Source organism: Lepidochelys kempii, chromosome 14 (assembly GCF_965140285.1).
Source record: "Lepidochelys kempii isolate rLepKem1 chromosome 14, rLepKem1.hap1, whole genome shotgun sequence".
Classification (NCBI taxonomy): domain Eukaryota; kingdom Metazoa; phylum Chordata; order Testudines; family Cheloniidae; genus Lepidochelys; species Lepidochelys kempii.
Window position 1 is genome coordinate 30,981,048 of NC_136393.1, and position 24,547 is coordinate 31,005,594.

At 46.5% G+C, this 24,547-nt stretch overlaps 2 protein-coding genes across 7 annotated transcripts in view; both read right to left on the bottom strand.

The window, feature by feature from the left end:
• Nucleotides 1-24,547, bottom strand: part of LOC140898230 (uncharacterized) — a 72,391-nt gene that overhangs the window by 41,670 nt on the left and 6,174 nt on the right. Inside the window, exons 1-2 of one of the 6 annotated variants that reach the window (XR_013634617.1) lie at nucleotides 1,678-1,860; nucleotides 1,263-1,406 (exon numbers count right to left, since the gene is read on the bottom strand). The exons of 3 other annotated variants lie outside the window; for them this stretch is intronic. The gene's annotated coding sequence lies outside the window, so the exon portion shown is untranslated. Of the gene's footprint in view, nucleotides 1-1,262; nucleotides 1,533-1,677; nucleotides 1,861-15,494; nucleotides 18,860-24,547 lie in introns of those variants that run through there. 2 more of the 6 variants (XR_013634618.1, XR_013634615.1) reach the window with 2 other exon arrangements.
• The window catches only part of LOC140898214 (uncharacterized), a 30,793-nt gene continuing 21,740 nt past the window's right edge, over nucleotides 15,495-24,547 (bottom strand). Inside the window, exon 5 of the mRNA XM_073311730.2 lies at nucleotides 15,495-17,424. The gene's annotated coding sequence lies outside the window, so the exon portion shown is untranslated. The remainder of the gene's footprint in view (nucleotides 17,425-24,547) is intronic.

Here is a 24,547-nt window from a genome sequence, read left to right on the forward strand (position 1 = left end):
TGATGACCTACCTACCCGTGGTCAGCATGGTGCAGGACAGCACTCAGGACATGCGAATGCAGCTCCAGACCTGGGAGCAGCTTCCCTTTGCTGGCAGAAGACCTTGCAGGTTGAGTGGGGGTGAGACAGCCACTAACATGGACATGGAAGTTTGGGGTACAGGGAACAGGGCCAGGGCTGGGCAAGGAAGGGAGGGACTTGGGAAGAAAGAGAGAAGATCAACCACTTTCTGAATGTGGGTCAGGATTATCCCCATTTTTAGAGAGTGGGAAATTGAGGTGCCACGTGGGAGCAGGATTGCGATTTGGCCGAGCGTCTGAAGAATCACCACAGCCAAAATAGAAAAGCTATTAAGTGTCAGAAGAAGATTAATCATGGAATTCAGAGTTCAGGGCTCACCAGTAAAGGTGTCGTATATATCATAAACCAGAATGTGCTCTGCTACCTCCCTGGTCTCGGAGACAGGGGTACATCTCTTGGACAGGGGTTAGAGGATCTTTCTCTCAGATACACAACAGTGAATAGTTTGGAAAACAAACCCTACTTGTCATGTTGTTCACTGGTCCTGCTCGAAACTCCACCCTCCAACCATTGTGAACCAGGACCAGGGACACCATTCCCCTCTCCTGTCTACAGGTACCTGTGCACCTGCAGACATTGGCATGCACTGGTGCAGGCACCATCACGGAGCTGGATGAATCAGCCTGCTGGCCCACAGATCCAGCATTCTCTCCCTGAGCAATCCGTCCCGCTGTCTGATCCACCTCTCTTCATCCAGGAACCTCTAGAGCAGTCTCTCTTGATGGATTGTCTCCTTCTCCTCCTTGCCTCTTTGGAAAGCAAGGTTCTTTTGGCTTCTCTTTGCCCCTGCTTAACCCCTCTGCCCACCATTCCCCTCCTCCGCTCAGCCCCACTCCCCTAAAATGGCCTCAGCCCCAGGAACCGCCCCACGCCCCTGTCTCTAAACACCTGCCCATTCTCTCCTCCTTCTCCCCATTGGCAAGCCCTGGCCACCACTTTCTTCCTTACCCTTCCTCTGCCTACCCAGTCTCTTTTCTGAACACTATTTCCATGATGGCCTCTGCCCAGCCCCACCCAGTACACAGCTAACCTGGGGAACTCACTGCCACAGGGTATTACTGAGACAAAATGACCAGCAGGGTGAGACACTGACAGGGATCATGAAAGCCTTCACAGTTACATTTGATCAGAGAATGAATTAAACCACTATAGCACATGTCTCCAACCAGCCACTCACTCACAGGGAATCTCCCTGATATGGGAGAATTGTCCCATCGCGCAGAATTGTCCATTGATTGGGGGCAAGGTCTCTGCCCCTCCCTTTACAGTAGCTGGCACTAGTCCCTCCAGGAGTCGCTGCTCTGAACAGGGCTCTTCCCAGGAGCCTGTGGAAAGAGGCACATTTAGACCCATAAAGCTCTGCTGACTCTCAGGGCTGGATTCAGACACTCCTGGGCCAGGCAAGGGACTGCCCCATTGATCCGGTGCCCCACATGGAGTGGCAGTGGCAGGAGGCCCTCAAAGAGATGCTGGGACAGTGGCCTAGGAGCCCTGCTCTGTCCCAGAAGAGGAGCAGGAGCCTCTCCCCCAACCCCTTGGGATCAGCAAGTTGCCCACAGTCAGGCAGGGAGCAGTTGTGGTAGTCCAAGTCCTTACCTCCCCAGCCAGGGGGTATGCTTGGGTGAGGGGGTCAGGACTGCTGTGCTCTTCCCTCCCCCCTGCACAGAGAGTCCCCTGCTGGGGTGGGGTTGGTGGGGTGCTCCAGACAAGTGGGGCTGGGAGTTCAAATCCCATGGAGATGCCTGCGGTAGTTCCTTCTCCCAGAGCCATTGTCTCAGGCCCTCTTCAGACTCAGGCAGACGATGCTGCAGATGCTGCAGTGCAGGCAGATCTCCCCATCCCATCCCTGTCGTTCCAGGCTGTGGATGATGCAGTATCTGTTGCTGGCTCCTGTCAGAGCCAGGGCACTGGACTCTGATGATTCCTATATTCCTAGGGAACACAAGCAAATTCTATCTGGATAAAAAAAAGGCCAATATTTCACCCAGATCAATGAAAATTCATGAAGAGGTCAAACAAAGCTGAACCATGGATCATCTCAAAATAAAAGTTTCATTATGAATTTTTCATCCAGTCTCAATTATTATGCCCCAGATTTTGGGCTTAGATTCTAGGAGTTCTTGGCCTCTTGTGACCTCCTCTCTCTAGATCCCTGGCTGTACTAGTTATCATTTCAGGCTGGGCTTCTCAAGGGAGTCAGGAGCCCAAGATGTACATGCCTTACTCCCATATGCTCTTTTGTGAATCCCAGCCTTCATTGTCTGAAATTCTGGAGAAGCCCAGGCCTTCAAAGTGAACAAGCTAGACACAGGACCAGGGTTACAAAGGCACCTAAAGAAGGAGACAGGTGCCTATTCGGATTTACAATAGCATCTAAGCAGGTTCAGGTCCTCACTCCCACTGAATGACCATGGGACTTAGCCACCGAGCTCATTTAAGAGCATTGATCAATCCCCGTCGGTGCCTGTCTCCATCTTTGTGATCCTGGCCCACAGATAACACAGAAGCAGGGCTGGAATTGGGGAATGCTGGGGGAGATCATAGGCCTCATGCTATGTGGGTCTCAGGCTTGAGGGACAGAATGGCTCTTTTGGCTTTATCACCTAAGCATCTCTGCACTTGCCTCTGGGCCTCTGCTGCTGAGTGTGCTGGGCTCCAGGGAGTGAGTCCCGCTCGCCCTTAGGAAATAGACATGAATTAATCACCTTCCCGCAGCATCAGTCCTTCAATGCCAGTGATACTTAATGCCAGCTGCACACACTTCATCTGCAGAGAGCAACAGGTTTGAGTCTAGTTCTGTCCATTCAGGCTCAGAAGGGCTGGGGGTGGGGGGGAAAGATTCTCAGATACCTGTGCCTTTAGCTTCTAGATTCTGGTCTATAGATAGATATTGACCCCAAAAGCCTGGTGCCGGATGACTGAATGCATCATGTGCTGGGAAAAAATCCACAAAGGTCAGAAAGTTTGCTATTTCAATTAAATATATTGGTGGATCAACATACATTACGATGAGAAATAAGACTTACGTTATGAAATCAAATACCAGCTGTGGATTGGAATTTTTCCACTCTTGGGGAAAATTTTGACTTTTCACTGAAAATGCCAAATCAATTTTTTCTCCCCAGTTGTTGGCAAATGTAAACTTTCTGTGGAAAACTAGATTTTTTTTCATCAGCAAAGCAAAAATGTTTGGTTTTTGAGTTTTCAGTTTCTTTACAAAAGAATCCCAAAATGCTGGAGGGAAGTAGACAGGTTCTAAGAAGTTGTTGTTGGCAATATTGTTTAGCTGAAAAAACAATCTCCATTAACAGAACACAGCTGAAAATTTCCAACCAGCGGTAAATGTTAAATACATTGGGGAACATTCATATTGTCTGATGAGAGCCTGATTTCAAACCCATTGATTCTATCGCATCTGTGTGATTTCTCTTTCAAAGGGATAGTTACGTGGAGGTAACAATTGAATAAGCAGTAAAGTTGGCAGCGCACATCATGTTTTAGACAGAAGAGCCCCTTTAAACCCTGGGTTAGAGTTGAACCAAGCAGCCAAAGCCTGTCTACCCTGACCACATTCAAGGACATATGGGAGCAGACTGGGAGTAGAACCCAGAGCTCCTGGCCTAGCTCCACACTGCTGCTGGCTGAGTATAAAAGGTATAAATGGGTGGACAGAACTTACATGGAAGACACAGAAGACACGGGGCTGTTTTGGCATTTTACTCTATTAGATTCATGCCCAAGTGGTAAGCTTGGTGATGGTCGCAATGGAGGGACCTTCTTTGCAAGAATTGTTGGATTTGGAGGGTGCTTTGTTCCATCCTTCATACTGAATTTTATCAAGCCACACCTTGGGTGAATCCTCAGATTGGGTAAAGTGATGAAGCTCTGTTGAGTTTCAAGGTGCTTGGTTACACGAGTGTGATAATATTACTGATTGATTGTCAGAGGTGAGGTGCACGAACAACATCTAGTCATTGTAAGTGATGAGTTCTATGGAACTTGGACATTTATAGAATGAGATATTAGGGAAAGGAGAAAGAGGGCCATTCTAATCCTGATCATTGTCCTTCTCATTCCCTCAACAGCCGTCACACAGTGTACTGAGGAAGAAAATGTCCAACCAAACCGCCATGACCGAATTCTTTCTCCTGGGAGTCTCTGATGTTCGGGAGCTACAGATTTTACACTTATTGGTGTTTCTACTGCTTTACTTGATATCCGTGTTGGGGAAATTTCTCATCATCACAGCCATAGCCTGCAAGCAACACCTTCACAAGTCCCATGTACTTCTTCCTGATGAATCTATCCATGCTAGACTTTGGTTCCATCTCTTTCAGTCGTACCTCGGGGAAATGGTTGTGATTTCTTCATGTGCTTTTAGGCTGAATCTGGTTGATTTTATAATTGTGTCGTATGTTCAGATCTACAAAACAGTGCTGAGAATCCATTCGGAACAGGGCCAGCATAAAGCCCTCTCCACCTGCCTCCCTCACCTCACTGTTGTCTCCTTATTCCTTTTCACGGGCACCTTTGCCTTCCTGAAACCAGCCTCCAACTCGACCTCAGAGCTGAATCTCTTGCTGGCTGTTCTCTATTCTGTGTTGCCCCCAATGATGAATCCGATCATCTACAGCATGAGAAACAAGGAAATGAAAGGTGCCCTGAGTAAACTGATAGTTTGGATGTTATTCAGCAAGAATAAAATGTCTATATTTCTCCACTGATCACGAGTTCATTCTGTGTTTCTTTATAAATAGAATCCTCGGATGACATGATTGCCTTCATGAGAGCATACTTTGCAATCTGTTTATGCAGAATTGGGTATTTACATTAATAAAAATCCAGACAAATTTAACTCAAGAAAATTGTAGTTAGTATAGATTTACATCAATGTAATTAAGATCGAAATCTATCTATCTATCTATGTACTGCTAGACATCACCATTCTATGTGATAATCAGTAGCCATAGCAAAGTTCCTAGTGTGTTCGCTGGCTCTTCTTTTTCAGGAGTATAACTCTGACGGAGGTATCAACACATTTGTTCTTTGGTTTTTGTTTGTCAGTTTTTTAGTTTATTTTTGTTGAGTTTGTTGTTTTTATTTGTTTCTTTGTTCCAGGTGGGTTTGCAGATGGGCAGGCCTGTTGAGACAGTGAGATTTTGGTTCGACAGGATTTTCTATGTTTGCCTTCTCTTGAGAGTGCTGATATGTCATATCTTTGATGGGGTTTTCTGAGTGAGCTGAAGGTTTGCTCCCCACAATGATAAAAGGGTGCAAAAGAAGTCTCTGCATGGGTAAGTTCCTCCTGACTCGATTATGTATACACTGTTGGGATATTATTGTATTCTGAATGATGTGTTAGGGGAGAAAGAGCCTCAGGTAGCTGTCTGATTATTTTAACCAGTGTTTTCTAAAGAAAATCCAACTTGGGCTAGTGAGGCCAAGTTTGGATCCCATTGAAGTCACTGAGATTTAGCCCCCTCACTTCAAAGAAATTAGGCTTTGGCCAAGAGCCTGTCTACACAAGGATCCAGAATTGGCTGAGAGACCCCTGGAGAAAGTGAGTGTGACAGAAATGTAAGGGTCTGATATCCCAACGCATCTGAACCAACACCAATGTAGAGTAAACACATTAACATCACCAGTTTAATACTTACTCCATCGCTCACTGACAAACAGCTCATCAAAAATACTCCGTGTTTGAGCTGTTTTGACCGGATACATTTTAAACGTGCTGTGTTTTGTTTCTCTGAATAAATGGACGTATCACACACTTGGGTTCCTGAAAAACCAAGGGGCTAATTCTCAGCTGGTTTAAATTGTCATCGCTCTTTTGAAGTCAATCGATCTCTGAGAATTTATGGAAAAGAGGCAAAGCATTTGGAGATGGAGTTAGAGCTGAAATGCTTAGAGCTGGAAAGGGCTAAGCTTGGTCCAGCAGGTAACACCTAACTGTCTTTGTCCAGGAACTGCCCCCATTCCAAGAAATTCCCCATATACAAAGTAGGGGATGACACCGAGGCCTTCTTAGAACATTTTGAAAGGGCCTGCCTTGGGTACAACACCCCTACAGACCAGTATATGGTGGAGCTGAAGCCATAACTCAGTGAACCCTTAGCAGAGGTGGTGACTGAAATGCCTAAAGAACACATGAATGACTACGAACAAATGAATGACTACGAGCATGTCTGTCGGTGGTTTAGAGCTCTAAGGTAAAAACTGGATCTGCCATTTTCCTGGCACGCCTACCACATTGTAAAAAATTGGGATGCCTGGGTATCAGGAGCAAGTGTTAAGTCTCTGGAAGATCTGTCTTTCCTAATGCAAATGGCGCAGTGGTACATCCTAGACAGGAAGTCCAACAGTGTTATCGAGGCAGGGGAGATCAGAACCAAATGGGTGGAGGTGGCGGAGAAGAAGAAAGTTGGAGTGGATATCAGAAGGGGCAACCCGAGACAACACCTTACCTCTTGGGACACCCTATTACTTGGGGACAGCCCAAGGCCCCATCTACACCCCAAGGAAAATCCCAGACACCTTATTCTCCCACCACACCATTCTCCAACAACTCACTTTGCCCCAGTGACCAGTCAGCCGGGTGATGTTTAAAATTTAATGAGCTGGAGCATGTGAAGGCTAACTGTCCCAAGAAACCCAACAGATTGCAGTTCATTGCACCAGAATCACACCAAAGGTCCTCTGGCCCAGATGCCTCTCAGAAACCCTCAGAGCAAAGGAAAACTGGGAGAGTGGGCAGGAAGAAGTTATCGACAATATAGATACCAAGCTTACCAACATCGACAGTATCCCACATATACCCAGCAGTTCCAGTGATCACATGACCAAATAAAGCAACAACGCCAGAGACCCAGACCAGCATCACTGCCCCAATTCCGTAGCAGTGTCTCAACCCGCTCCAACTAACAAGCAGATTTGAAGCCTTGGTCGAGGGTTCAAAAACAATGTTCCCACTTAAGCACTTACACCGCCATCATAATGACTACTGATGCATCGCAGACAGGGTGGGGTGGTCACATGTTACATCACACAACCCAAGAGCTATGGTCTGCAATGGAAACCTCCCTGCACATAAACGTCCTGGAACTTCAAGCTATAAGCAATGCCTGCCGTCACTTCCTCCCGTTAATCCGGAACCAACATGTACGGATAATGACAGACAACACTGCCTGCATGTTCTATGTAAACAAGCAGGGAGGAGCTCGCTCTCACTCTCTTTGCACAGAACCTATGAAACTCTCGAACTGGTGCCTTGCGTACAATATCGGGATATCAGCCGCCTACCTTCCCGGGGCAATGAATACGACAGTGGATGAATTAAGCAGACGCTTTCCCTGGGACCACGAATGGGAGATAAACGCATTTGGGGCTACCCAACCATAGACCTCTTTTCAACGGCAAAAAACACAAAATGCTCTGAATTTTGCTCCAGAGCAGAACTGGGCAAGCACTCCCTGGGAGATGCATTTATGATTCCGTGGAACCGGAACTTACTGTATGTTTGTCTCCTGATTCTGATTCTCCACAGAGTTCTGGCAAAAATATGAACAGATCATGCCAAGGTGATCCTGATTGCCCCAGCATGGCCCAGACAACCATGGTTCCCATTCCTCACCAGGATGTCAACTCGACCACCAATCTCCTTGCCTCTCATTCCGAACCTCCTATGGCAGGAACATGGCTGATTTCGCCACCCCAATCTGTCCATGCATCACCTCAAAGCTTGCTTCCTATATGGTTCTCGCAAAACGAACTAGCATACTCTGATGAACTTCAAAGAGTGCTCCTACATAGCAGATCACAATCTACTCACACCACCTATCTCCAAAAGTGGAAGCGATTTACACAATGGTGTTCAACTAAACAACTGCCTGCTATGTCTGTCTTCCTCTTGTATAAGGAGGACTGCAAACAATCCTACCTGTTGGACCTCAAACAATCTGGCCTTTCTTTTAGCTCCATCAAAGTCCACCTAGCTGCTATTAGAAAAGGAATACTTGTGACATCTTCGAGACTAACAAATTTATTTGAGCATAAGCTTTCGTGAACTACAGCTCACTTCATCGGATGCATTCAGTGGAAAATACAAGACAGAGATTTTATATACACAGAGAACATGAAACAATGGGTGTTACCATACACACTGTAACGAGAGTTATAAGGTAAGCAGGAGAGCGGGGGCGGGGAACCTTTTGTAGTGATAATCAAGGTGGGCCATTTCCAGCAGTTGACAAGAACGTCTGAGGAACAGTGGTGGGCGGGGGGGAATAAACATTGGGAAATAGTTTTACTTTGTGTAATGACACATCCACTCCCAGTCTTCATTTAAGCCTAATTTAATGGTGTCCAATTTGCAAATTAATTCCAAAAGTCCGAAGTCCCTACCTCCTTGAGATACACTGCTTTTAAGTCACCTGGAGTGGAGCACCCACAGGGACAGCTCTTTTTCTCCCTCCAAGAGGAGGTTACTCATCCTGTGCCGTAACTGATGTTCTTCGAGATGAGTGTACCTGTGGGTGCTCCAGTATCTGCCCTCCTCCCCACTACTTCGGAGCTGGGGTAGCTCCATTGCAGAGACGGAACTGAGGAGACAGGCCACGGATGCGTACTATCAGAGCGGGCGGGAAGCACTGGCGCATGCGTGACTGGTACGAGTACTGCTGTAAAAATCTCCAAGCGAAGGCGCAGAGACGCACCAACACCTAGAGTGGATCACCCACAGGGACACTCATCTCGCAGAACATCAGTTACTGCACAGGGTGAGTAACCTCCTCTTCTTTCTTCATTGGGCCTTTTGGTCAGTGCCAACTAGGCATTTGAGCTACTTAACCCCTTACAGGTAAAGTGATTCAGTACAGCTGCCAAGCAGGGATTTTATCCTGCCCTTTTCTTTATATTTATCACACACACACACACACACCAAATCACAGACAGTGCTGGACAGCCTGTTCCACACTGGCTGTGATTTCTTCCTGGAGCCCTGTGACAATGGAGTGGTAAGCCCATTTGGTACGTCCTGGGGTGGCTGAGAATATCGGTGTAAAGCTAGTGCACAGCGCCTTGATCTGCTGTCTCTACATATGTCCGAGAATCATGGAGAGGTTCACCTCTTCTACGCCACCATCACTTTTTCCTTCATAGTAGACACCTTCAGGCCACTCAGGGTCATCTCCTCCCTGGGCTGTAAAGTGACAAACCTTTAATTCTCTGGAATAAAAGGGCTTTAGAGAATTAACAGGGCACACTTCAGGCATTAGGTTGGAGGTGGGGAATGCTATGAGATAGTTAACAGCACCCAGGTGCTTTTGGACTGTAAATGGCCCTTCCCATGATGCTTCCATCCTATGGGCCTGGAGTGCCTTTAGCAAGGGCTAAAGAGGTTCAGAGGGTGTTTTGTAGGTTGGTTACAAAATCCAGAATGTTAGTTCCTGGAGAAGGTGTAACCCCCTCCCATTGCTGCTGCACCAACTGTAATGGCCCCTTAACCTCGGAGCCATACACAAGTGTAAATGGTGAAAAGTCCAAACTGGGATGTGGTAGAGGCCTGTAGGGAAAGAGCGACTGCTGCAACACTAGGTTCCAATCACTGGCCCCCCGCAAAATTCCATTAAACTTCTCCACCAGGCCATTTGTCTGATCGTGGTAAGGGGAAGCAACAAAGTGGTTCACCCCATGAGCTTCCCAAAGGCTTTTCATGGACCCTGCCAGGAAACAAGTTCCAGAAATTAGTGCCAACGTCCAAGTTCCCTGGAGGCTTTCATCTGCGTAACCCCTTATCTACCCCAGCACTGTAACCCCTTATCTACAGTTCAAATACCAGAGGGCACCATTGAGACAGACTGCTTGCTCCACCAGTTCCAGCTCTGGGACTGGTTCTGGTTGAGACTTTGTGACCGGATCCACTACTGCTGTCACAGACGTTGGCATGGGGTCCGGTTCCACCACTGGTAATACAGACGGGGCCCTGGTAGAAGGCTCAGGAGCAAGGATAGGTGTGAAGATTTCCTTAGCCTGGTTGTGGGTGACCATTCCCACCCTCTTGGCTAGGTTCACATGATTGGCCAAGTCTTCCCCCAACAGCATGGGATGCCCTTGTACTGGACAGGCAACTTGGCTGTAGGCAGGTTTAAAGAGTTTGACTTGAAGGATTGAATCGTCACTTGGGCCTCTGGGTTGATTAAATTGGGGTCCACTAAGGAAGCATGGATAGCTGACACTTGTGCTCCGGTATCCGTCCACACAATAACCTTCTTCCTGCCCACTCTCCCAGTTTCCCTTTGCTCTTAGGTTTCAGAGTAACAGCCGTGTTAGTCTGTATTCGCAAAAAGAAAAGAAGTGCCTGCACAGTGGGGTGGGAGGAGGTATTGTTTCATGGTCTCTGTGTGTATATAATGTCTTCTGCAGTTTCCATGGTATGCATCCGATGAAGTGAGCTGTAGCTCACGAAAGCTCATGCTCAAAAAAATTGGTTAGTCTCTAAGGTGCCACAAGTACTCCTTTTCTTTTTGCTCTTAGGGTATCTGGGAGGCATCTGGGCCAGAGGACCTTTGGTGTGATTCTGGTGCAATGAACTGCAATCTGTTGGGTTTCTTGGGACAGTTGGCCTTCACATGCTCCAGCTCATTATATTTTAAACATCACCCGGCTGACTGGTCACTGGGGCAAAGTGAATTGTTGGAGAATGGTGTGGTGGGAGAATAAGGTGTCTGGGATTTTCCTTGGGGTGTAGATGGGGCCTTGGGCTGTCCCCAAGTAATAGGGTGTCCCAAGAGGTAAGGTGTTGTCTCGGGTTGCTCCTTCTGATATCCACTCCAACTTTCTTCTTCTCCGCCACCTCCACCCATTTGGTTCTGATCTCCCCTGCCTCGATAACACTGTTGGACTTCCTGTCTAGGATGTACCACTGCGCCATTTGCATTAGGAAAGACAGATCTTCCAGAGACTTAACACTTGCTCCTGATACCCAGGCATCCCAATTTTTTACAATGTGGTAGGCGTGCCGGGAAAATGGCAGATCCGGTTTTTACCTTAGAGCTCTAAACCACCGACAGACATGCTCGTAGTCATTCATGCATTCTTTAGGCATTTCAACCACCACTTCTGTTAAGGGGTCACTGAGTTGTGGCCTCAGCTCCACCATATACTGGTCTGTAGGGGTGTTGTACCCAAGGCAGGCCCTTTCAAAATGTTCTAAGAAGGCCTCGGTATCATCCCCTACCTTATATATGGGGAATTTCTTGGAATGGGGGCAGTTCCTGGACAAAGACTGTTAGGGACCACATAGAATCATAGAATATCAGGGTTGGAAGGGACCTCAGGAGGTCATCTAGTCCAACCCCCTGCTCAAAGCAGGACCAACACCAACTAAATCATCCCAGCCAGAGCTTTGTCAAGCCTGACCTTAAAAACTTCTAAGAAAGGAGATTCTACCACCTCCCTAGGTAACGCATTCCAGTGTTTCACCACCCTCCTAGTGAAAAAGTTTTTCCTAATATCCAACCTAAACCTCCCTCACTGCAACTTGAGACCATTACTCCTTGTTCTGTCATCAGCTACCACTGAGAACAGTCTAGAGCCATTCTCTTTGGAACCCCCTTTCAGGTAGTTGAAAGCAGCTATCAAATCCCCCCTCATTCTTCTCTTCCGTAGACTAAACATCCCCAGTTCCCTCAGCCTCTCCTCATAAGTCATGTGTTCCAGTCCCCTAATCATTTTTGTTGCCCTCTGCTGGACTCTTTCCAATTTTTCCACATCCTTCTTGTAGTGTGGGGATCAAAACTGGACACAATACTCCAGATGAGGCCTCACCAATGTCAAATAGAGGGGAACGATCACGTCCCTCGATCTGCTGGCAATGCCCCTACTTATACACCACAAAATGCCATTGGCCTTCTTGGCAACAAGGGCACACTGTTGACTCATATCCAGCTTCTCGTCCACTGTAACCCCTAGGTCCTTTTCTGCGGAACTGCTGCCGAGCCATTCGGTCCCTAGTCTGTAGCGGTGCATGGGATTCTTCTGTCCTAAGTGCAGGACTCTGCACTTGTCCTTGTTGAACCTCATCAGATTTCTTTTGGCCCAATCCTCTAATTTGGCTAGGGCCCTCTGGATCCTAGCCCTACCCTCCAGCATATCTACCTCTCCTCCCAGTTTAGTGTCATCTGCAAACTTGCTGAGGGTGCAATCCACACCATCCTCCAGATCATTTATGAAGATATTGAACAAAACCGGCCCCAGGACCGACCCTTGGGGCACTCCACTTGATACCGGCTGCCAACTAGACATGGAGCCATTGATCCCGACAATCTAGCCAGCTTTCTATCCACCTTATAGTCCATTCACCCAACCCATACTTCTTTAACTTGCTGGCAAGAATATTGTGGGAGACCGTGTCAATAGCTTTGCTAAAGTCAAGGAACAACACATCCACCGCTTTCCCCTCATCCACAGAGCCAGTTATCTCGTCATAGAAGGCAATTAGATTAGTCAGGCATGACTTGCTCTTGGTGAATCCATGCTGACTGTTCCTGATCACTTTCCTCTCCTCTAAGTGCTTCAGAATTGATTCCTTGAGGACGTGCTCCATGATTTTTCCAGGGACTGAGGTGAGGCTGACTGGCCTCATTCATAATATAATAATATCCCAACAGTATATACGTAATCAAGACAGGGGTTTTTTGGATGAGGGTATGAACCGGGGTTACTTAAGTTCTCAGACAGATTTCCCCTAGACAGCTAAACTAAACTGGGAGGAGTGGTAGATACGCTGGAGGGGAAGGATAGGATACAGAAGGACCTAGACAAATTGGAGGATTGGGCCAAAAGAAATCTGATGAGGTTCAATAAGGATAAGTGCAGGGTCCTGCACTTAGGACGGAAGAACCCAATGCACAGCTACAGACTAGGGACCGAATGGCTAGGCAGCAGTTCTGCGGAAAAGGACCTAGGGGTGACAGTGGACGAGAAGCTGGATATGAGTCAGCAGTGTGCCCTTGTTGCCAAGAAGGCCAATGGCATTTTGGGATGTATAAGTAGGGGCATAGTGAGCAGATCGAGGGACGTGATCGTTCCCCTCTATTCGACATTGGTGAGGCCTCATCTGGAGTACTGTGTCCAGTTTTGGGCCCCACACTACAAGAAGGATGTGGATAAATTGGAGAGAGTCCAGCGAAGGGCAACAAAAATGATTAGGGGTCTGGAACACATGACTTATGAGGAGAGGCTGAGGGAGCTGGGATTGTTTAGCCTGCAGAAGAGAAGAATGAGGGGGGATTTGATAGCTGCTTTCAACTACCTGAAAGGGGGTTCCAAAGAGGATGGCTCTAGACTGTTCTCAATGGTAGCAGATGACAGAACGAGGAGTAATGGTCTCAAGTTGCAGTGGGGGAGGTTTAGGATGGATATTAGGAAAAACTTTTTCACTAAGAGGGTGGTGAAACACTGGAATGCGTTACCTAGGGAGGTGGTAGAATCTCCTTCCTTAGAGGTTTTTAAGGTCAGGCTTGACAAAGCCTTGGCTGGGATGATTTAACTGGGAATTGGTCCTGCTTCGAGCAGGGGGTTGGACTAGATGACCTTCTGGGGTCCCTTCCAACCCTGATATTCTATGATTCTATGATTAACCCAGACTTTTTTGCTGGCTGAATTGTTAAAAACACATGGAAGTTTTGACATTTGTTTTCCTTCTGCATCAAAATGAAAAATGGTTGAAATTGGAGCCAAAGATCAGTTTCCACAAAGCTTTTGGGGGGAAATGATTCGGATTCACCCTGGAATTCATACTCAGAACCAGACAGGAAGAGCCTGCCCCACTCTCAGAGAACCAAGTGGTTCAAGTCTGTATAAGTTTTGATACCATCCTCATCACTGTAGTATCTGAGCCTCTCCCAAACGTGCATTAAGCCAGGTTTCTATGCATCCGTCACATGGGGTTTGGTCTCTTGTCCTCTACCCAGAGGAGGAAGGGTGCTGTGGAGTGTCTTGTTTCAGTAGCTACTTCATAGTTCTCTGCTGCTATGTGTTAGTTAGAGAAAGCCCAGCTGAAGAACTAGACTTTGCCCGTGGAGAGGAATGGGTGGAGGTTTGCGATGGGCCTCAGTTCTTGGGGAAGTTCAGTCGGCACATGGCTGTGATGTGGATGATCCAGTTTCAAATCTTTGCTCTCAATCAGGTGTGCAGGTGTCTCTCTCTCTCTCTCTCTCTCTGGTGTCAACCAGAAACTCCACCTGGGACCTGAGCTACCATCCTGACTGAAGCTTAACAAAACCAGCAGGATGCTGCAGAAAGTGTCTCTTTCAAAGGAGCAGCACTTTCTGATAGAAAGAGGTTTAGATGAAAAATTCCAGTCAGCTCTAGTCAGGACACCTAGGGTCTATCCCAGGCTATGGAATGGGAGTGGGGCCTAGTGTTTAGAGCGGGAGTGGGGCTAGGACTCCTGGGTACTAGCTCCTGCTCTGAAAAGTGGGGTCTAGTAGGTTAGAGCAGGAGAGGCTGAGAGCCAGGACTCCTGGGTTTTAGTCCCAGGCTTATGACTGATTTTGTATAAGTCTCTTATCCCCATTTGTAAACTAATTGCATCGACTGTGAAACGTATTTCCAATAAGTAACCTCACAATGTGAGCTATAAGCAGCCTGTGCAGAGGTGGGATGGATCTTGATGAACCCATGCTAATAAGGACAAACACTTTGATCTCACAGTTAATGGGTTTGGCTTGATCTGTGCTGGAAGCTGTTTGCAAATATGGGGGAGGCAGCTCAATGAGTGCTGACCCCAGTGCGGCACTAGAGGACACTGTGCTGCAGGGAGCAGGGTTGGGGCTCATAGAATATCAGGGTTGGAAGGGCCCTCAGGAGGTCATCTAGTCCAACCCCCTGCTCAAAGCAGGACCAATCCCCAATTTTTGCCCCCGATCCCTAAAGGCCCCCTCAAGGATTGAACTCACAACCCTGGGTTTAGCAAGCCAATGCTCAAACCACTGAGCTATCCCTCCCCCCAGCAGGAGGTGCTCTTCCCTCACAGTCTGTGCTGTGCTCCCTGCATGGCTGGTCGCTGGCACAGGAGGATAAAACCAGCCCCATGCCTCGGAGTCTGCTGAGAGCTCTGTGCTCCTCCGACAGAGAGGATATGGCAGACTAGGGAAGGACACTAAGGTGGTAGGGAAACATGGGGGCATGGACAGGAAGATCTAAACTGGGAGTGTTACGAATTACACCTGAGAGGACACGCATACAACTGCTGCAAATTATACCTGATAGGACACGCACACAAATGCTGCACAAATGCTGCGAATTATACCTGATAGGTCACGCACACAAATGCTGCGAATTATACCTGATAGGACACGCACAGTTCAAATCTAGGCTGAGAAACATAAACAAAGTCCACAACTGCAGAGTTCCCAAAAGACATTAAGTTTATTACGCTCGAGCGTGGTGCCCCCCTGCCAGCCAGGAGGGGACCCTGAATACAGATTATACAAAGGTTATATACTTTTTGGCAAAGCATGTTGCCCTCGTGCATCGGAAACCTTAGCCAATAAACAAACCCTTGTCTTATCTACCACCTATCCCTGCTTGGTGCATTCCTCGTGCTATACCAGTATGTTAATTACACAGCATGGTCCTAAAGCCATGCATCAGTAACCTTTATTATCAGGATGGGAGGCCTCACGTCAAGGCCAAAAGACAGGGAGTTGGAGACTGACAAAAACCAGATACTGGGAGTCAAGGAAGGCTGGAGACAAGGAGGAGGATTTTCACAGGGATTCAGTATCTAAGGGTTGCTCCTCCTGGTGTATGATGTGCTGGCATTTAAACAATGGTAGGCCCCAAACCAAAATGGAGTCATATGTGCTAACCTTTCCTTAACAGTCCTCCCTTTCTTTTTGTACGTCAGTAAGCTATATCAGGGCTGAGTAACCACGCTGCAGGGTTAGCAACTGCCGACAGCACATACTGCAGCATTGTAGGCATACAAAAAATAGCGCAAAAACAATAACAGACAAAAAAAGTAAATACAAAATACGCCGTCCCCAAATCCCCAGATCCAGTAGCCATGAGGTGAGCCAGTCCCAGACCTCCTGGAATCCGGCGCTGGTAGTGTGGAGGCTGATGTGGTGGAATAGGGCTGCCTGTTGCTTGAGGATGTGGATGTCAGTTTCCACCCTATGGTGCTGATTTACAAATACACAACAGCTTGAGTTGACCAGAGCACAAACCCCGCCCTGATTTCCAAGGAGATAATCCAGGGCTAGGTGGTTTTGCAATGTAGTTTGGGATAGCTGGGTGACTTCAATTTGAAGGGCAGATAGAGCATCTGCAGTAGCATTTGCCATTAGTTTCAAAGCAGCTGAAATGTTAACTATAGCTTTTTCCAGCTCGCTTACTCTCAACCATGGCAGACACCAATGCACAAAGGAGTGAAAGCCTTTGGGCGTTGAGAAAGGAGGTTTAAAGGAACACTTCGTCGGTCCCTCCATACTAGATTGCGGATCTCTCCCCGGGTCAGGTTCTGGTGTACTGTCACGGCGGGTACTATAGCCCCTAAGGTACATGGACCACACCATCCTGCTGGGAGAACCTTATAGGCTGTGTGATTGCATAACCAATACCAGCCAGACCCCTCGGGGACTGGCCACGGGGTTCTGGAGTAGGTAGAGGGGTCTCCCGCACCAGAGCTGATTTGGGTGGTGTCCTTGCACCCCACAAAATTCCCTACAAAAACTGTATTTTCTATGCCCTTACGTCATGACACACATAAAGCATAATTACCCTGGGCCACCATATCAATAGACCATATTTGGATTGTAAAGTGCCCATACCTTAGTTTGCCCATACCTTAGGCAATACCTTATTTGCCATACCTTAGGCAATTTGCCCATACCTTAGTTTGGAGTGTTCGATTAAGGGGGATAGGTACCCCTACCAAGGGGACCCCCTGACCTAAATATGTGGGGGTATGAATACCAATCCAACACTGCGTTCGATTTACACCTTGTTTGATAGCGCGGGTTAAATTCAAGAAGCTATTGCCCTCCCATCCTTGTACTGGACTTGGGAATAGGGAGAGGAACCCCCCCAGGCAAACCATACCAATGTCGGCATCCTCCTTTATACCATACAAAAAACACTACCCCCAATGTAAGTCCAATAAACAGGAACACAAAAAGTCCTGGTGGGCTGTGAAGGTCCCAGGAGCTGGAAAGCTTAGTCCATGGGTTGGTCGTGGTGTTCATTCGTGAAGTGGCTCGTCCAATGGCTTGTCAAGGTCAGGTGGGTGTCCCAGCGCCAACCTAACGTAGCTATGATGGATCCAGGAACCTTTACCTGCAAAGGAGTGGTGGCAGATGATGGAAGTAATGTTCGTGGCTGTAAGGCGTTTTTGGTATTTATACTTGCCTACAAGCACAGGTTCCAGCCTCTGGAATAAACCCACCCCACCACTTTACTTCACATTCCCAAGAATACATCCCGCAACTTCCTCCCTGCCAATGTACAATGCTCCGTCTTTGCCATCAAGGCCAATTCTCAGTGTCTTTTGCAGTCAGGAATCCTTGGATTTTGGTGGTTTTAGCAGAGCAAGGGTTTCTTTTTTTTTTTTTTTGGAACACTCATGGTTTTGCATTATACAGGGGAGAGGTTACTAGCACGTCACCCTGTAGTGCTTTGGGGTTTTTTTTTAGCAAATACTGAATGCAGCTTAGCTTTGTCAGTGGACAAGGGAGAGGTTACTAGCACTTCACCTTAGGGTTTTTTGTTTTTTTTGCTGTTCAAAAGGAGGAAAGAAAAAAAACCCAGAAGGAGGGACAGGCTGATCAGTAGTCGAAGTGAAGTCACCTCAAGGTGGAGGGGTCTTTTTGCAGTAAGAAGCATGGGTCCAGCTGATAGGAAAAAAACCCAGAAAGCGACCCTATAATCATGTAAAGCTACGCTGCTGTCTTTTTTCTATGCTTATCTGTCCTTTCTACTTTGTTTATGGATAGAAAGAATGCGAACTGTGTGTAACCTGCACTCCCTGCTTTTGGGGAGAGAATTCCTTATACAGATAAGCCTCCATGCTCTTACCTACCCCAGAACTTCAAACAGACTGGGTTAACCGGTTCGAACTGGAAGAGATATCACAATGTATGTTGAACCAAGCTATAAAAGCTCATCCCTGTTCTTTGTTCGGGGCTTCACCATTTTCCTCTGAAAAGGAATTGGTGAGCCCTTCAGCTGTCGTATTCGCTAGCAATAAAGTGCCTCACTTTATCAAAGAGCCAAGACTCTGTGTTTTGTTTGGCTAATACAGAAGTCCAGGGAAGGCTACCCTCCTAACCCTAGACGGGAGGGGAACCCTTTTTCCCTAACACAGCCAATCAGTCCTTGGCACTTCACAGCAGTATTGGTAGTTAGCAGGACTTAATAAGGGCCTTTTCAGCATGGAGCCAGAGTAGTCTTTTGTTGATGGACCATTATGTAGACCCAGTCACCTGGTTTTAACAAATGGCGGGTTTGCTTAGGATTTTTGAAGCAGGACTTCTTTTACCTCTAAATACCGAGACCTAACACATTTCATTAATGTCTGGCAGTGTATTGCAGATCTCACAGCTGCTTGGGCACATTCAAGCCCCCCTCTTCCTTGGCTGTTAGCCAAATCCTAGCTGTGAGTAATGTCCTTGGGCAGGCCAGTGTCTTATTTTTGGACTGAGCTTGCCAGCTACAGCGTTGAATTAGCTCGTCCTCCATTTTATTTCTTTTCCCCTTCTTGGCTTTTATTAACCTGCAAAGGAAACTTTCACTTTTTACTTATACACCTTAGTTTAAAAAGGAACACATGTACATTGCCCATTATACAGCACTTTAGTCTTATTGTTTAATGTATGCCACATACACCCTTTTAGGAAAATGACTTCATTACAGAGCTTTGGAGCAACAAGCCAGGACAAGCACACCCACTTTTGAGGAGTCCACTTGGTACAACCTCTGGTGTCCAATAGCTTTCCTCCCTCCCCAGCCCTCTGGCTAGAAATGTGAGGTAGCCAGAAGGATCTCATGTATAATATGGGGAGTGGGTTAACCTTTCATGTCCTTGCTTCCAAAGACTGTTGGTGTGTAAATTTTAACAATTTTTTCAATTAAAAGATCTGGCCAATGAAATTTTTTTTTTTTTACTTAAGCAAATGTATTAAATTTTAGTATATCACATTTTTTTGATATTATCCAAACACTTTGTATTCCAAGTTGAATAAAACAAGTATCTGCATTTTGATTTAACCCTTCTATTTAGTTTTAAACTAAACTGTCCTATGAAAAATTAAACACAGCAATTCTGTCCACAAGACAAACACCACAAGACAGGACATAGAACACAGAACAGAATTCCTATTGTGCCAGTAAATTCATGAGATGTTGAATTGCTTTTCAGCTGGCATCTATTTTCTCTGATTGTCTGAAAGACAAATAAAAAACCACAGATCTACCCCTTTTGGGCAGTCAGTCATTGCTTAAAATATTTTCTTTTTATACAAATACCTTTGTTAATTGCAGGCAAAACAGAGGAATTACCCATATTTTCTTGTATTTGTTTTATAGGCAGCCTAGGTTTCAGTGGCCTCTACCTTATCAGTTCAGTAATTTACATTAAAACAAATGCTTTCCGGCTTGCTTTTGGATCCACAGGTTAAAGATTCTTACTTTAAAAAGGGCACAATAAACTTTACCAGACTTTTGATTGCCTTTTATTTTTAATTCCTGCTGTCAAACACACAGCGACCTGAAAAGGAAGACACCACCTATTGTAGCCCCTTGGAACCTAATAAGATATTAATTAAGTAGCACTGTACAATTGCATTTTTTTGGAAAAGGGCCCATTTTTTTTCCAAAATGGCTGCAAAGAAACCAAGAATTGTTTTTTTTTTTCAGTATTTTACAAAGTTCAACTGCTTAATTCTTTCCAGCAACTAAAGAGTTAACTTTTTACTTTTTTTTTTTTAAATTACTTGCTTATTTCCCAAAACGACACCCAATTAACTTAGATTTTACCATTTTAAGTATTATTCCGGGATTTATGTTTCCATTCCTGTAATTATTTACTCCTCTTTTTTTACTATGACTTTCAAGTTTTCAACCTGTTTTCCAATCTCTCTATCTGTTGCCTGCCCGCTTGGGCCTGATCCTGTTTTTTTTCTCTGAACTGTCCCTTCCATGAGCACCAGCTTTGTTTCACTACCAAATTAACAAGGAGGGTGGGCTTCTTAACTAGCCCCCAGCCCTCCTGGTCTCTTTTCTTAAATATTTTTACTTACAAGGGCTACCCGAGTCCTCCCCCCATGAGGCTTGTCACCTGGACAGAAAGCACGGCTAATTGGCAAGCAAGGAGGTGACGGGCATAAGTCAGAAAGCCGAGGGTAAGCCGGAGGAGTGGCAGAAGCAGGCATAGCATAGAGCGGGGCTGGAGACCCCTGAGATGAATAAGAAAAGGAGGAAGAAAGAGGACTTCCTTTCGCATGCGCATAAGCCCAGTTGTCCCATACATACCAATAATCCATCTGGGCTGGAGCTTTATTTTCCAGCCTTTTCCTAAGCACTGTTAATTTTTCCCCAGCAAAGGAACCATCCGGTGGCCAGTCAAAAGGTGTTTGAGTTGTTAGTGCTGGCCACTGTTATGAATTACACCTGGTAGGACACGCACACAACTGTTGCGAATTATACCTTGTAGGACACGAAGACAAATGCTACGAATTACACCTGATAGGACACACACACAAATACTGCGAATTACACCTGATAGGACACGCACACAAATGCTATGAATTACACCTGGTAGGACACGCACACAAATCTATAACAGTGAAGCAAGTGGCTGACTGAGGAATCAGTGTTAGAATAGTGCTCGGATCAGGGACAACTGGATGGGGGGCTAGAACATAACCATTTATAGCCCGTAGATCCTGAACAAATCAATAGACTGGATGCCCGTCTGGTCCCGGTTTAGGCTTCCTTATTGGAAGAATGGGAGTATTACAGGGCGAACTGCAGGGGACTAAAACCCCCTGAGTCAAATAGCTGTCAATAAGAAGTGAGATGCCTTCTTTCGCCTCCTTTGGCAAGGGGTATTGTTTTACGGACGGAGGCAGTCCGCCCCTTGTTTTCAGACTCACTGGAACCGCTGATTTAAGAAGACCCACATCAGTAGGATTTGTGCTCCACAAAGTGTGGGGAACACTGGACAATTCAGAGGGCACACCAGGAATAGGGGTAACCGATGCCATAAGAGAAGCAACCGCCGAGTCCGGGACGGACATGCGGAGCCCCTCGGGGGCGCAATATATGTGTGCCCCCAATTTGCCCAGCACATCCCACCCGAGAAGGTTCGCGGCGCCCTCTGGCATTACAACAAACCTATGTGATAGCTTTAAAGAACCAAGCTCGATAGGGACAGGGTAGGATAAAGGAGCCGGGCAGGGATTACCTTCTATACCCTACACCCAAACCTTGGTATTGGACAGAGAGCCCGGAACAAAAGTTAAAGTGGAGAGGGTGTCCCCAGTATCTACTAGAAAAGGCACAAGGTGTTCTCCACCTTTCAAATAAATTTGTGACTGTAATCCCAAGTCCCATTCCAACTCTCCCAAAGTCCCCAAAACCTCCGCCTCTAGTCACTGGGGGTTAACAAGGTTCTGGGGGGCGTTAGGGGGAAAAGAAGGATTAGTCTCTACCTGGCTCTTCCAAGGAGCCCCTCGGGGAAGCAGGGGACACTCCCTCCTCCAGTGCCCTGGTTGCTTACAATAATTACAATTTCTGTCCCTCATTTTATCCCTACCTCCCCCTTCTCCTGTCCCCCGTCCACGCCCCCTTCCCCTCATCTCTCCGCGCCCTTGCCAATGCTGGTTTCCCGAAGGAGCCTCCAAGGCAGCAGCTAACACCACTCAACCTTGCACAAGATTACAGCTTTTTCTTTTTTTTTTTTTTAACCTAACTCATGGGTACCAGAAATATTCCCCCAATTCTCGAGAATTTCAGCCAAAGGGGTCCCCTTACTTACACTCTGCCCAGAACCCATAATGGGCTACCAAAAGGACACCAAATGTGCCACCTTATCACCTAAGTGACAGCTCACACTCCTCCCTCCTCGGAGTTCTCAAAGGTGAACTCACCCTGTGCCGGCTGGAGCTGTCCGAGAGAAGGAGTGTAGTCTCGCTTGTTGGGGCGAGCCTAGAGTCCCTTCGTGGTCTCCAAAACTGTTACGAATTACACCTGGTAGGACACGCACACAAATGCTGCGAATTATACCTGATAGGACACGCATAGTTCAAATCTAGGCTGAGAAACATAAACAAAGTCCACAACTGCAGAGTTCCCAAAAGACACTAAGTTTATTACGCTCGAGCGTGGTGCCCCCCTGCTAGCCAGGAGGGGACCCTGAATACAGATTATACAAAGGTTATATACTTTTTAGCAAAGCATGTTGCCCTCGTGCATCGGAAACCTTAGCCAATAAACAAACCCTTGTCTTATCTACCACCTATCCCTGCTTGGTGCATTCCTCGTGCTATACCAGTATGTTAATTACACAGCATGGTCCTAAAGCCATGCATCAGTAACCTTTATTATCAGGATGGGAGGCCTCACGTCAAGGCCAAAAGACAGGGAGTTAGAGACTGACAAAAACCAGATACTGGGAGTCAAGGAAGGCTGGAGACAAGGAGGAGGATTTTCACAGGGAGTCAGTATCCAAGGGTTGCTCCTCCTGGTGTATGATGTGCTGGCATTTAAACAATGGTAGGCCCCAAACCAAAATGGAGTCATATGTGCTAACTTTTCCTTAACAGGAGGAAGGCTGAAGCCACACTTTGCCCTCAGTTAAGATGGCTGCCATCTCACATCCTTCCACATAGGATGAAGGCACATGTTGCCCTGACTAAAGGCCACCATCTCCCATTGTTCTCAGTGGAACTAAAGCCACAACCTGTCTTGAATTATGATTCCTGCTGTTTGCCTACAGTCCTTACTGGTAGAAATGAGGCTGCCCCTAGCAAAGATGGCCACCACCTCCCATTGTTCACTGAAGAAACTATGCCCTCACTCAGAATGGCCACAGTCCTATTATTCTTGATGCTAGTGAAGATACAAGTTGCCCTGAGTTATAATGGCTGCCATCTGCTTAGGTCCTGTGCAGGCTACAGTGAGGCTGCTCCTTGTAAATACATCCACTTCTTCCCATTTCTCCCAGAGAAGCAAAGGGGCAAGTAGCAGGGATGTTGCCTATAGCAAAAATGACTGAGTCGGCCTGTGGGACAAGCAGCTAAACTACCCTCTGGAGGTGAAATGGCAGGTGGAAACCACCTTCCTACCTGCCACTGGGCTACTTTTCATGCACTGTTCTCTAGCTCCCCCATGAGGGTACAGGGGGAAGAGGTGGCAGGTGAAATTTGCATGTACCTCCGAGGATCTCTATATTTGCATCTCCTCCAAGCACCCAAAGCTGCACAGTTGAGGCTTTCCCTGTGTTCCACACTCATGATCTTTGTCACATTCACCATGCGACTGCAGGGATGAGAACACATGAAAACTGGTGAATGGTGAAAAAGGTCTACCCTAACCTGGGAGTGAGTGGCCACGTGTTGGATAGTGAGACGCAACTAACAGGTGTTTTAGGGGGCTTGTTTTGTAGTCGGATAGTTTTAATAATAGGAATGTTTTAAAAGGAGGTATGGTTCAACAATATACAGTGGAAAAAATTAATCTAAAAATAATAAACATTGAAACATATTCCCAACTATATAGCTAACATAAGAGGGTCTAAATTAGCTGTTACCTGTCAAGAAAGAGGTCTTAGAATCATTGTGGAGCATTTTCTGAAAACATTCACTCAATGTGCAGTAGCAGTTTTAAAAAGCTAACAGAAGAATTTTAAGAATCATTAGGAAAGGGATAGATAAGACAAAAAATATAATAACTCCATAAATCCCTGGTGAGCTCACAGCTTGAATACTGGGTGCAGTTCTGGTCACCCCATCTCCAAAAAGATATATGAGAACCGGAAAAGGTACAGAGAAGGGCAACAAAAATGATTAGAGGTATCGAACAGCTTCCATAAGAAGAGACATTGAAAAAGACTGGGACTGTTCAGCTTAGAAAGAGACAACTGAGGAGGGATATGAGAGCCATCTATAAAATCATAAACAGTGTGGGGAAAGTGAATAAGGAATTATTTACTCCTTTACATAACACAAGATCCAGGAATCATCCAGTGAAATTAAGAGGCAGCAGGTTTAAAACAAACAAAAGGAAGTATTTCTTCACACAACACACAGTCAACCTGTGGAACTCATTGCCAGGGGAGGTCGTGAAGGCCAGAAGTATAACTGGGTTAAAAAAATAACTAGATAAGTTAATGGAGAATCGGTCCATCAATGGCTATTTGCCAAGCTGGTCAGGGACACAACCCCATGCTCTGGGTGCCCCT